The 7,120-nt window shown below is 35.0% G+C and overlaps 1 long non-coding RNA gene across 1 annotated transcript; it reads left to right on the top strand.

The window, feature by feature from the left end:
* Positions 1 to 2,538: 2,538 nt before the first annotated feature.
* On the top strand, positions 2,539 to 5,879 carry LOC117110221. Its single transcript, XR_004445645.1, has 3 exons — positions 2,539 to 2,688; positions 5,067 to 5,278; positions 5,427 to 5,879. It is a non-coding gene; the product is annotated as an uncharacterized LOC117110221 (long non-coding RNA).
* Positions 5,880 to 7,120: the final 1,241 nt, after the last annotated feature.

Genomic DNA, 7,120 nt, shown 5'->3' with positions numbered 1-7,120 from the left:
GTACACTACTAATGTATGAGATAGCCATGCACATTAATTTTATATCTGTAGGCCTATAGTGTGTAACAAAAATAAAAACCGCATGAAAGGCGAAGTTTCGCCTGCGTGTTGACCAAATAAAATGACGTATAGGAGACTTAATTGGACAGAATATGGAAGTCAAGACTTTCTCAGTAATAATTATAACTTAGATATTGTGGTTTTAAAATCATTGTGATAGAATACTTGCTTAGTTATCATTTAATAACTTAATCATTTTCATTAATATAACCACCTTGCATTGTACATTAAAGTTCAATAATTGAATATAATGTTTCAAATGTTTCATGTTATAATGGCGGTGGTTCAATTCAAAGTAATTTAAAGTGTGAGATACCTTTGCTTGGGGAGTAGACATTATATTATACTAATAGTTTGTATGCTTACATTCTTACATTGCAATTGGTTTAGATTCCAAATAAAGTAGAAATCAGTAAACATTTTAATCTAGTGTTTTATTCTATTGAATATATTGATTCACTGAATGCAATTTACACAGAAAGTGCAGTACAGTAATAATATATTTATACCAGCTTATGAAAAAGAAATTATTTGGCAATTTTACTTTAAAGTGAGGGTTAAAAGTATGTAGGATAGACAGATATGGCAGGCTATTATTGAAATGTAACTGATTAGTTAAAAAGACTTTTATAATTAAGTATAATACAGAAAACCAAAGTTTACCTATTGCACTGGATAGTCCTATCTTACTCAAGTTCACGATACCAGAACCAGGGCCGGCGGAACGTTTTTCAAAGGGGCGGGGAGGGGGGGGGGGGCACTTACGATAAATGGGAATATGAATCATGCAGATCTGGAATTAAACCTAGGGGGTGGGGGTCGCATTTTTCCCAAAAACGAAAGGGGATCCGGGGTCCTCCCCCTGGAAAATTTTGATTTGTAGATGGCGGGAAATGACCTTCCTCGACTTTTGAGCTAAGTATCTAATGACTTTGTTCTTCATAATTCAAGGTTTTCCCCCCTCTTGAAAATGGTCAGATAAACTTTCTCATTCCTATTACAGTAAATTTGATTATGTTATGGTTATACACACCGGTTATGTGTGTATACATACATACATTAAAAAAAAATTAGTAGTTGCATACGTATTCTTTTTTCAATTACTCGATAAGCTCCAAAGGAAAGGGGGTCGGGGGTCCTCCCCCGGGAAAATTATAAATCATAGATGGCGGGAAATGAGCTTTTCCGACTTTGTGTCTTAATTACTTTCAAGTTCTTCAAAATTCAAGGTTTTCCCCTCTTGAAAACGGTCAGGTAATTTTTTCCCATTGTTATTACAGGAATAGGCCTTATGTGTGATACATACATAACAGAAAATGAGTAGTTGCATACGTTTTCTTTTGTCCATGAATCGATAATCTCCAAAGAAAAGTGGGGTCCGGGGGTTCTCTCCCGGGAAGATTTTGATTCCTAAATGGCGGGAAATGAGCTTTTCCGACTTCTGAGGTGTCTTTTAATTACTTTTAAGTTCTTCAAAAATTCAAGGTTTTCCCCTCTTGAAAATTAGTATAATGAATCAATAAACCCAAAGAGAAAAGGGAGGTTCGGGTTCTTCCTGGGAAAATGTTGATTAAATGGTGGGAAATGAGCTTTCCCGACTTCTGAAGTATCTTTTTGCTAGGTGTCTAATGACTTTGTTCTTCAAAATTCAAGGTTTTCCCATCTTGAAAACGGTCAGGTAAACTTTCTCATTCTTATACAGTAAATTGGCCGGTTATGTGTGTATACATAAAAAAAAATTACTAGTTGCATACATATTATTTTTTCAAAGAATCGATAAGCTCCAAAGAAAAGAGGGGTCCGGGGTTATCCCCCGGGAAGATTTTGATTCCTAAATGGCAGGAAATGAGCTCTTTCGACTTCTTATGTGTCTTAATTACTTTTAAGTTCTTCAAAATTCAAGGTTTTCCCCTCTTGAAAATTCAATGAATCAATATGAACCCCAAAGAAAAAGGGGGTCCGGGTTCCCCCGGAAAAATTTCGATTTCTAGAATGAGGGAAATAAGCTTTCCTGACTTCGTCTTTTAAATGACTTTTTAAGTTCTTCAAATTCTAGGTTTTACCCTCTTGAAGACAGTCAGGTAAACTTTTCTCATTTTATATTTTATTATTAATATTATTATTACAAGCGAGCGGCCACTTCGCTGCCTACTGGATCCGGCCTAGAAATCACACCAGCTTTGCACTCGAGACACAAATAATCGGCACTATGTCGAATTAGTGATCAGTCGTGGATAGGAAAATTCAGTGTATATGAAAGTAATGACTTATAATATAGATTAACTTTTAAGGGGGGTTACTGTAGCGTGGGGTACAAATACGGTACAATTTGTACTGGTTTTCTGTTAAAACTTAACGCGCCTACAGATCCTATACAAGGAAATTTGATTGGTTGAAATATTGGGTATTAATTTGCTGATGAGGGCGTGCTTCCCGTTTGGCAAAAAAAAATCGCCCCTCCCCCCGGTACCCTATTATTCGTCTGTGGTGCTATGGCACCATATGTACGTTGATGCAAAGTAAAGAACATAGAAAATGTATACAGTAGGCCTAGGCCTATTCTTTGGTTGATCTGAAAGTATCAAGCAGCCTGGCCTCAAACTAATGATTGATTTGCCTAACCACCAGGTAAAAAGCAATACTAAAATAGAAGGGTAGAATACTGAATAGGCCTAGGCCTAGGCCCCTAGAGAGAGGTACTTACTACTACTACTACTAAGTACTGATGATAGGCATGATGCCAAGCTGCCTACCTAGCTAGAGGCCTAGACACTAGTCATGTGATGAAATGATGATAAGTAATGGTATGGTAGGGGTCTTTAATACTAAATACCACACGCCACCACTTAAGTAACCACACAGATGCAAAAATGATAAATATATTACCACACGAGCGAGAGTGGAAAACTGCTTAATCAATAGAAACCAACTTTTAGAACGATAATTGTCCAAATTCTGTTTAAAATCGATGTATGTTTTTTGCTTTGTTGGTTTTGCCCGACGTGTCTCGGTGCGTTGACATTTTGGATCTATAACGCATGTGTCAGCAGAAACGCATTCAACCATGACCTTCGTGTCTTCGTTTCATAGCATCACTCAAAATATGTACTACAGTACCACATGAACGATAATAAACTTTTACTCTGCTGTACATTAAAATAAACTGAGTATTTAAATTGTGGTATTTGTATTAATGTATTGTTAGATAATTTATTCTATTTTTTTATTTCTTTCAATGCTCATACATGTTTTTTTTTTAATTTCAGTGTACATACAAAGAATGAAGATTAACATTTATAAAATATATGATTAGAAGTGATAAATAACAGAATTTTCGAAGTTTCCATTGGGGTTACCAGAGTAGGACAATTTTTTTTTTTTTTAATTCATTTTTCATCAAATATATACTCCCTTCATTATTATTATTATTAAGTTACTATGTCCTGAGCTAATATGTTGGCCTAAATTTTACCATGTACGGAATATTTCATAAGTAACCTCTGCTAATTTGCATGCATCAGCTCTGTACAGCTATATAAACCATTTGTTATTTCATAAAAGTACGCAAGAGATCAGTTTATAGAAGGTTAATTTTTTTTTTAAACAGTACGCTTACCATCGTTGCTTCATGGTGTTGCTGTTGCTGTTGCTGATTTTTAGGCATATTTTTAGCGAGATAAATCACAAGTGACAGAAAACAAGAGTTGACGTCTTTTGGGAAATGAAAAATATATTTATTTCTTCTCGAAAATTTTAATCGTCCCTGCCACCTTCTTTATTGTGATATCTTGCATAGTTTGACCCTTTATACCGCCTTGGTTTGACATATTAATTAGCAAAGCACAAAGGGTGTATCTTGATAAAATAACAGTAATGGTTTATGTAGTGCAGGGCTGATGTATATGACAATAAACTATAAACACTGTTAGCCCTACAGTAGTTCAGGAAGCAAACATCTAATAACTATAACGGAATGAATTCTGAACTGACAATTTTTCTCTTCCGTGTGAGACACACCCTCCTTTATTTCAATCCTATTTTGTAAGAACTGTATATATTTTTTTAATTTTCAAATTTTGTAACTTAGCCTCATAATTTAAATAGATAAGGCCTATTACATTACAGTATAATAATTATGTGATAACAATAATAAATAGTACAAGTTTGTATATTAGGCCTACTTATAACATAATAAAGTTAGTAATTTTTAACAACAAAATTAATAATATTTTTCCATTTTTCTTATTTACAATTTTGAAGTTCATTAGATTTTATGTGATGTGCCTTGAATTTTTAAAATACTGTAATAGTCTCTCGATGAAATGACATACGTAGTGAGTGTAGTAAGCCTATTTAAGAAGTTATAGTTGAATGCGTTTCTGCAAACGTCAATGCGTTAGAGATACTCAATGTCAACGCATTACCTTCTGAAGCACAGCGGCAAAAACCTGTTAAAAATAGTAAATTATTACTATAATTCGGAGAGCTACTGTATCACTATAAAAGTTGGTTTTTATTGATTATCAAGTCGTTTTCTACTCTTGTGTGGTAATATTTTAATCATTTTACATTCGTGTGGTGTCGTGTGGTTTCATGTGGTCTGTGTGGTATTTAGTAGGACCGAATCAACACACAAAAGAACTGCACAGATGATGTGAGAATGTTTAAAACTAGGCATACACATCTTTCTAGGCCTAGGCCCTAGAGAATAAAAGATTAAAAAATGAATTTATTATTTTGTTCATATTCTTTCTGTTCTACAATATCTCATTGGTAGACCTACAAACAAATTTGTTAACTGTATTGTTACACTGCCTATTTGTTGCCTATAAACAGTCATTACTAGGGGACTAGATACACAGTCATTTCTAAAACATGGTGGCAAACTTGAAAGAATTGACATATGATATTTATTATTAATTGGGTAATATACCAATAGGCCTAGTTTTATTGGCATTTTCCATTAGTTTGAAAACTTCTTGATAACATACAAAGACAATTAACAGAAAGAGAAGTCACAGCTTTTTAGCAGACAAAAATAATCCAGATGCTGGGAATAACCACAATACAATCCTCGCAGCACCATTTACTGCACAAGACAAAACTAATTCCTCCATGACAAAACAGAGTTGTCAATGCAAGTCAACATTTTTCAGAGGAGCTAACAAAAACAGCACTCTGAGACGAAACAAGACTCATGAAGACGTAATTTAATACAGTAAGTTTGTTTAAATTAATTGATAACCAAAGAGATAGTTTTCACAAGTTAACATTTTTAAACTGTCTGTTTATAATAATTATACACTTTTCTAAGCCTAGTTTTGTTGGCATTTTCTGTTAGTCTGAAAACTTCTTACATTTGATAGATTAGTACAAACCTAAAGACAATAAAACAGAAAGAGAAGACACAGCTTTTGAGCAGACAACAAATAATCCAAATGCTAGGAATAACCACAATACAATTCTCGCAGCACCATCTACTGCACAAGACCAAACTAATTCCTCCATGACAAGACAGTCGTCAATGCAAGTCAACATTTGTAAGAGGAGCTAACAAAAACAGCTCTCTGAGGCAAAACAAGACTCATGAGGTAATTTTATACAGTAAGTTTGTTTAAATTAATTGATAACCAAAGAGATAGCTTTCACAAGTTAACATTTTTAAACTGTCAGCTTATAATAATCATACACTTTTCTTTCTTTGAAAAGTAATGAAAATATACATGAAGAAAGACAAGTCATGTATAACAAACATAAGGATGAAACTGTACAGTGGAGGAGTGCAAAACAAATATAAACATTGTTTCTGCACTGATGGTAGCCAAGAACATGAGGTAAGCCTACTATTAAGGCTACATTCAGACATCAGAGATGCCACTCTTATCTAATGCTTGGAGTACATCAATTCAAGGTGTAACTACTGAGTTCAGACTGGGCGATTAATTTAACACTATTGTAAGCAGGGAACAGTGTTGTAAGTATTCGTGCGAAATACAAAAATTGGTAATCGCGCATTTCTCTTCCTGTTTACATCTAGGCTGTTTGTGATTGATCAAATTTTGGCCAGTGGTTGTGTTTAAAATAATTGATGCATGACTTTTATTTAACTATTTATTATCATACACCAGTGATTGCATGTTGATACTGGCGTTTTGCTATGCTTTTCGCTGATAGCATGTTGAGATTATTGGCATTGTTTCTGCCAGACGTGACTACTGCAAAGCTCTTCTGTTCGGTCTTCCAGAAAAGTAACTCTACATCTTTGAACTTGCACAGAACACCACAGCTAGGCTCATCACCCAAACTGACTTCACAGCACATCACTTTTATTCTCAGAGAAATTCATTGGTTTCCTGTATCATTTCGCTTCCAATAAAATCCTTTTAATTATGTATAAAGCTCTGCATGGCCTTGCGCCTCAATACATTATCATTCAGCTCCAAACGACTTCTTGTAACCAGAGATCTTCTAAACAACATTTACTTCATGTTCACATGTGGAAAGCACATACATATGGCAGACGATCACTTTCATGTGCAGCTCCTGTGTTATGGAACAAAACTTCCTCTTCAAACAAAAACTGCCATAAATGTTGCCTTTTTCAAAACTAAAATCATACTTTTTGCTGCGAAGCAGCCAATTCATATTCTTGACAGCAATTTGACCTCTGAAATCATTGTTTGTCAAAAAACAAGGGCCTGAGACGACTGAAAAGCGGAGTTTCCTTCTTACGTTCTGCCGGGTAAAATCAATTACTTTAGGCGACGTTTGCAGACTAACCAACACGTACCAACGCCCGCATGTTGCGCTAGCCATCCTACTCTAGGCCTAGACTAGCTAGGATGGTATAGGCCTAGCCTTGAAGGGAAGAAGGTCCAAATGAAAAACAGCGTCGCTCCTTGATAGCTAACATTGTCTATTTAACATCACCATTCACAATAATTCATTATTAGACCTATAGTTGTTTTTTGAATTGTACTCCACAAATCTCAGCCGATACCTCGCACAACTCGAGTAACGTCTCGTATCTATTGTCGTGACGTCATGGCTCGCTGGCTCA

Source organism: Anneissia japonica, unplaced genomic scaffold (assembly GCF_011630105.1).
Source record: "Anneissia japonica isolate Jap-2015-1 unplaced genomic scaffold, ASM1163010v1 scaffold16506_len17165_cov163, whole genome shotgun sequence".
NCBI classification, from domain to species: Eukaryota; Metazoa; Echinodermata; class Crinoidea; order Comatulida; family Comatulidae; genus Anneissia; species Anneissia japonica.
This window is presented reverse-complemented; position numbering and strand designations above follow the sequence as displayed.